We start from the raw sequence: 7,579 nt of genomic DNA on the forward strand, positions 1-7,579 counted from the left end.
ATGTCAAGATATCATTTCTCATCAAGATGGGTATAACTTTACTGAAGGAAAGAACCACTAACATAATAAAGGTCAAAATATGTTGCCAGTAGCTATTTCCATGCCATTTTAAAGGGCATATTGTTAATGGTAATAAATATATGATAAAGAATATTAAAATTCTTAACTGATATTTTTATTTTAATACTTAATTATGAAGTAATTAATGTAATTGTCCTTTTAACCTTATTGTAGTCTTTATAATACACAAGGAAATAGATAGTTCTTTCTGCCCTCAAGGGGCCTCATGTACCCAAGAAAAAGCTATTTATATAAGAATCTACTAAATGGCATTATTAAAAGAGCATCTACTCTGACCCTGTCTTCTGAGGTAAGGATATACGTCATAAAGCTGACCTAGAGGAAGCCCATTCTCATGGTTGTGCCCTTTCTTCTTTGAATTCTAACTTCATTACTAGTCTGTAGTTCCTCCCACACCATCCAAACACTTTAAAATTATTTAGAATCTGGTTTTAATCATGAATAGCTTTATTTAAGATATTTTTTCCCAGTAATTTTTAATACATTTAAAGATATGACATGTTAGTTTTGCTTCCCTCAATAAGATGACCAGTGTTCTACACAACAACAAAAAAAAATGTTGCATAGTCTAAGCTAGAAGATCAAAAAGAAGGGGATATGCAGATACCTTTACATTTTAAAAATAATGTATTATTTTGCTTATTGTAAGGCATAGAAATGAAAGGAAACAACAATAAAACATTAAAAGGAGAAAATAAATGAAACAAGCTGCTTATATACCATGACAATTATTCAGTAGGACAGTGGTTTAAATTTTAAGTGAAAAAAATTCACAAATTGGGTAAAAAAAAATCCAGTTACATTTTGTCTACAAAATACTCAAAACACAACAAATAAACACCATATATGCAAAAATAAATTGAATGATGAACAATGATGAACAATAATATATTAACAAAAAAAGTCATAAAAATGTGTCATGACACTATCATGAGGGAAGAGAGAAATAATGATGGGGAAAAAATCAGAAAATAACCTAACCTTTATTTTATATAGCTAGGTACAGCCCAAATGAAAATAAACTGTATGTGATAAGTCTATCATTAAAAATCTCGGCATGGGGGAAAGTGTTTATTGTACCTTCTATAAATTTAAAAATGTAGACAGCTATCAGAATATTTTACTATATAACATTAGGTTACAAAATAAAAATTAAAAAATACATATTTTTCCAAAAGCCCCCAACATCTAGGTAAAAGCCATGAAATTAGCCATAAGTACAAACACATAAATAAAATCAACAAAAATGAATAGGACTCATTAGAGAAATCACTAAATATTTGCTAGGTAATTCTCTTTTAACTTACCCACACACATAATTGTAATACCATATCAAAGAGTAATGATGTAAGAAAAAATTGTAGTAAAATTAAAGCTCAACCCTTTTCTTATGCCAAACATCAAAATGTATTTCAGTGGTTTAAAAAATTAAATATAAAAAAATAAACTAGAATCACACTTGAAAATGCAAATATTAATCTTTCCCTGGAGTGGGGAAAGGGTTTTAACTAAAGAGAATACAGCAAAAAGATCAGGAGAAAGTATTGAATAAAATATCATTTAAATATACTTTTAACAGAATATACATACACAATTGCAGCTATAATAAATTTATAGAACAAGTAGGTCTCATAAAAATGCCATTTTTATAAATTTTATAAGTTCTGTGCATGTAATCATTTCTGTTTAAGCTCAGTATCAAGTTTTTAGACAGGTAATTCTGTTATCTCTTGGAAAATAAATTTATTTATAGCTTAATATTAAGAACTATAGTTCTTTGTGGTTCAGCATTATTTGAGAATACTCTTTGGAACTTCTACTAGGACAAATCCTGAGCTTTGTCTATGAATCTTTTCCCATAGGTTTTGGCAACCACAGCCAATCACCAGAAGTGGAGAAGTATGAAGGGTATTTCTGTCTGGCCAGATATATATTTTCCCTTAGTTTTTGTCATCTGATTAATTCTTATAATATTACAAATTAATCTCTACATTTAAACAAGTTTTAAGTAGAGTTGTTAAACAGGGTAATCATTCTGCCATACTTGAAGAGAAAGTGTTCATTTGTTTCCTTAAAAACAAACTAGTAAAAATCATAATCAATAAATATAAAAAGCAAAATAAAATTAGAAAGCAATTTGCAACATATGTACAAAGCCAAAAGTTAAAATTCTTAATATTTAAGATGTTACTGTTGGGGCCTATCAGAGTTCGGTGTCACCCCAATGGCAAGGGGGAGAAAGAGGAATAAAAACGACGCAGAAGTGTAGTTAGCATTTTCCCTGGGTTCTTCCTCAAGTGACACAGTGAAGAATCACAGGTCATTGAGATTTAGAAAAGACTTATTAAAAGTTCATTTTAGAAAGACAAAGGATGCCCCAAGAAGGCACATAGAAAAAGATAAAATATATTTCAAGAAGGCATATGGTCCCAGCGCTGTAACCAACACAAAAGGCTAAAAAAAAGGAAGGTTTAGAAGTGAGAATGTCTGCATTATATTTGGGCTGCAGTGGGTGGTCCCAAAGGCGTTCCTAGATGATTGGCAAGTGAAGTCATTTTGATTGACAATTTGCCTAGTGTGCATGTGTTTACCCAGAGTTCAGTCTGTTACAATTAGATTCATGAAGTTCCAGGCATAAACATAGTATTATAATGAAGCTTAAATTGTAGGCAAATTACAGTTTAAGGGTAGACTCTTCTGTGCAGGCATCTGTAGCTGGATTAGGCCAGCTAAAGACTATAACCCTCCATTCCTCTGTCTCTGGGGATGCAGGAGGGATTCTCTAACTACCAATGAATAGGGTGTTCTTTGGGTGGTCTCTAGGCTAAGCCCCTATTCCTTTGTTCTCCTTGTTGCCAATGTCTCACTAGCTACTTAACAAAGAGATCTTGCAAATTTCTAAAAGTTTTTCATTTATTGGACATAAATATCAATGTTAGGTAGCTAGTCAGACATGAGTGACAGGGGGAACAAAAAAAGGGGCCCGGCCTAGAGATCTCCCAAAGAGCACCCTATTCATTGGTAGTTAGAGAATCTCTCCTGCATCCCCAGAGACAAAGGAAAGAAGAATCATAGTTTTAGCTGGCCTAATCTGGTCACAAACGCATGCGCAAAAAGTACTGCCCATAACTTCAGCCTCATTATACCATCATTTTAGTATCATAACTATGTCTGGAAGTTCATCAATCTAATTATAACACTGAATTCTGGGTAAGCACATGCGCTCTACGCAAAGTTATTGCCTAGTGTCAATCAGGTGTTAATCAAAATGACTTCACTTGCCAATCGCCTAGGAATGCCTTAAGAATGAGCCATCACAACCCAAATATAAAACAGACATTCCTAATGCTGGGTCCTTTTTTGCCCTTCTGGGCTCTCCCCTTCCTTTTGACCCTGGGCTTTCCCCACCCCACTTTTTCCTTTCTGGGCTCCCCTTTTTGCCATTTTCGGTTCTCTCTCTTTTTTGGTGGCCTTTTGTGGCCTTTTTGCCCTTTTGTAGCCATTTTGGTCACTTTGTGTTGGGCACAACGCTGGGACCATGTGCCTCCTTGGGGTATACTTTGTTTTTCTCCATATGCCTCCTTGGGGCATTCTTTGTCTTTCTAAAACATAATTTTACTAAAACGATTAAATCTCTCCCACCTGTAATTCTTTGCTGCATCAGCGAGGAAGAACCAAAGAAAAATGCTAACTACAGGTCTGCACAGTCTTTAACCCTCTCTCTCCTTGTTACCGTTGGGGCAACACTGAATACTGATTGGCCTCAGTGGTGACACCAATATATGAACTTATTTATTTTTATGGCTCATGATAATTTGCTAATATCATATTAGGATTTTAAATTTGGTATAAAGCATATTTATAGTTTAGAAAATTTTATTACTCTTTGTTTTTCTATCCAAAGACTAAGTGAGGTGGTAAATATGGAAACATCTCTTGAAAGTTATAATTATGTACTATATCTGACCAGTTTGTAATCAACAATTTTAAATTGATGAGCACAGATAATTGGTTTTGCATTATGCATGTTTGTGCTATATTCCTAATTTTAATGTAATTAACTCAGCATTTTTTACATAACAATTATTTTTCAATGTTTCTAAAAATCCTCTAGTTTAGTAAGATTTGCCTTTCCATGCTATTAAATTTATTTTTAAATATTGCATTATATAATTATTTCACGTTCATTCTAACCCGGAAATGTAAAGCTTGACTATGTCTTGTTATGTTTTAGTAAAATCTTCATCAGTAGATGAGCCACTGCTATGTCACTGGCTTTTATGTAGAACTACAGCACTGTTATGAGATTGTACTTTATCTTGCATGACAGTGAGTGAAAGATTGCCTAACTCCCATTTGTTCTAAGAACAACACTGGCTAGCTAACACAGCTGTTACTATAATGGTAATTCGGTACTGAATGAGAAAGGAGCTATCCAGGGACAGCATTTCCATAACTATCGCATCTAATATCAGATGTAAGAAGTAATTTTCTCCCATGAACTGCATCCAAAATAGTCTGTGAGGTCAGGGGCAAGAATAATATAGCAATATATTTTTTAATCTATATACTCACCATTAGCTTCTATAATTCTTTTGTCCACCTAGTGCATTTTCTTGACATATTTTAGTGATAGAAAACTGGAGAAATTCATAGAAATGCAGATCCAGACCTTTCTAATCCCATCCAATATAAATCATTTACATACACACACACACACACACACACAGACACACAAAATTATAAATGTCTAAAAGTCCATTAAGTATTGAATTAAATTTCTATAGATCTAATTAATAAAAATTTATGAAAAAAATGGTTTAAGACTCTTTAAAGAATAGATGGTTATATCTCTGCCGGTTTCCTTTGAAAAGCTGTAAGTGTACTACAAAGATACAATTATCTCTGTAGTTACCATTTTTTAAAGAACAGTTTAGAAGAGTATAAATAAGGTAGTGAATTGACTACAGTGGAGAGTGTAAGCTCCTTGGCATCTGGGCCTATATGGATATATCCTCTTCTCTCTTTTTAATTAGTTATGCAGCAAAAATGTAGATAAGATTAGCATAAATAATAAGGCTATATATTAAAATATGTACATGGATGGACCTCGAGATAATCATGCTAAGTGAAATAAGCGAAACAGAAAAAGTAGAAAACCACATGATATCACTTACATGTGGGATATAAACCTAAAAGCAACAAATGGACAGGACAAACAGAGATTCATGGACATGGACTATAGACTAGTGGTTACCAGAGGGTTGGGGGAAGGGGGAAGTAGAGAGATAGATGGAGTAAAAGGGGCCAAATACGTGGTAACAGAAAGAAATCTATCTATGGGAGGGGAACACACAATGCAATATATATGAACCTTACTGTTAAATTGTATACCTGAAACTTACTGGATTTCATTGACCAATGTTACCCATAAAAAGTTAATTAATTAAAATAAATAAACAAACAAATAAATAAATATGAATTTTGTAGCAATAAAATGTGTGGAAATATAGCACAAAAACATTTGTATTTTTGTTGTTAGTTCTAGTAGTAAAAATATATTTTTTTTTATTTATTCGATATTGAGAATTTGTTTCCCTTCTGGTTAGTATTCCATGTGCACTATTCTCTATAAAGAACTCCATCACTTTTTTCAGACTGATTTCTCCCCCTCAAAATCCATAAAAGTTAGGAAAAATAAAAAAAAATTTTGAAAACATTAACTAGCCCTCAACAATTCAAGGGGCAAAGATCTTGGTGATAAGGGAAGTTCTTTGACCTAAGTCCAATGTCTCTAGCTTTTTGCCCTCAGAGTATTTGCTGATTTATGCCCAGGAATATAAACACAACAGGAAAAAACAATCTGCATAACATTGTCTGCATTTTCACTGGATTTGGGAGGAAAGTAAAAAGTAGTTTGAGTCTTAAAAGTTTAGAAACAAGAATCTCAGAGGGGAAAAAAAGGCCACTGAGTGGTGAACCCAACAATCTGCAATAAATGTCTCCTTGAGGCATAAAGCACATAATATGCTGCACATAAATAAATGGAGCAGCCTCTGGGAAGGTAAGCAGAGTGCATTTGCTAACCAGATATAATATCAAGCATAGATTTTCAGCATTCATACAGTACCAATAGGACAACAATTTGAGCTCAAATTCTACAAGTAGGAAGGGCCCCAGTGAACACTTCAGGCTTTCCAATGAGATGTCTGAGGTCATGGAAGATGCCCTGTCACTGTAGATGCCCTACAAGTGGAAAAAAAATTACTAATAACCTCAAGGCAATCTTCCCTTACCTTGGCAGCCATCTGCCAAAATTAAATCTTCTCTGAAGGAAGATGACCTCATCCAAAGTATCTACAATTTATCAGACACAAAACCTTATATTCAATAAAAAAGTAAATCGCTAGATTTACCAAAACATTTGAGCCAAATCATAAAAAAATATAGTAGAAACAGATCTATGTAGAAATAATTATTAGACAAAAAGTTAAAACAACTATGGCTAATGTTTTAAGAAAATATATCTTTTAAAATTAATAAGTTTTGCTAGAGAAATTGAATTTATAAGAATCAAATGGAAATACTAGAATTAAAAAAAATACAAAAAACAAAAAAAAAATAGAAGTAGAATAAACCAGTGGAACAAGGATTAGTGAACTGGAAAATGTAAGAATAAATTATCCAGATTGAAGCAAAAAGAAAATTGATAAAAATAAATAACACCTTCTTTCCATAATGAATTATGGAAACATAGGAAATGGTGCAAAAGTTGAATATTCTTGTAATTGGAGTTCCAATATAACAGGAGAAAAAGGCTGGTACATTAATGTTTGATACATTACAAGTAGATTAATTTTCCAAAACTTATTAAAATATATAAAAAGCAGAAAAAATGTGACAAAAACTATTCATCACAGTAATCTGTGTATGTGTGTATGTTCATTGCAAAGGCCCAACAATAAGCCTGAAAACTGACTTCTGAACAACAACAACAACGACAAAACATTGATTTGGGTATCTTTAAAGGCTGAAAGAAGATTGCTGCCAATGTAGAATTCTGCACTCAGCAAAAACAATCTCCAAAGAAAAGTTTAAAATTTTAATGCATATTTAAAAAAAAAATAAAAAAATAAAATGGGACAATTTAACATCAACAGATATGCACTGTAAGAAAATTATGAAAGGAGCTATTCAAGTAAAAGGAAAATGATTCCAGATTAAAGCATGGAAACTCAGAAATAAAGAGCATGCTTATAACTTGAAGTGATTATTAGCTTTGTCAAGCAATAATGATAACATGACGAGGTGAAAAGTATGAAGGTTTGAAACACACGGCAATAATTTCACAGGTGAGAGGAAAAGAAGATAAAGTAGAAAAATATTTTTGCATTGTTTAGGAAGTGGCAAAAAAAATAAAGCAAGGAAGTATATTTTTCTCTGGGTACACATACACAATTATTAGAGTAACCACTAAATGAATAACAAAAACATGTAT

This window comes from Pteropus vampyrus, unplaced genomic scaffold, assembly GCF_000151845.1.
Source record: "Pteropus vampyrus isolate Shadow unplaced genomic scaffold, Pvam_2.0 Scaffold64, whole genome shotgun sequence".
Lineage (NCBI taxonomy): Eukaryota > Metazoa > Chordata > Mammalia > Chiroptera > Pteropodidae > Pteropus > Pteropus vampyrus.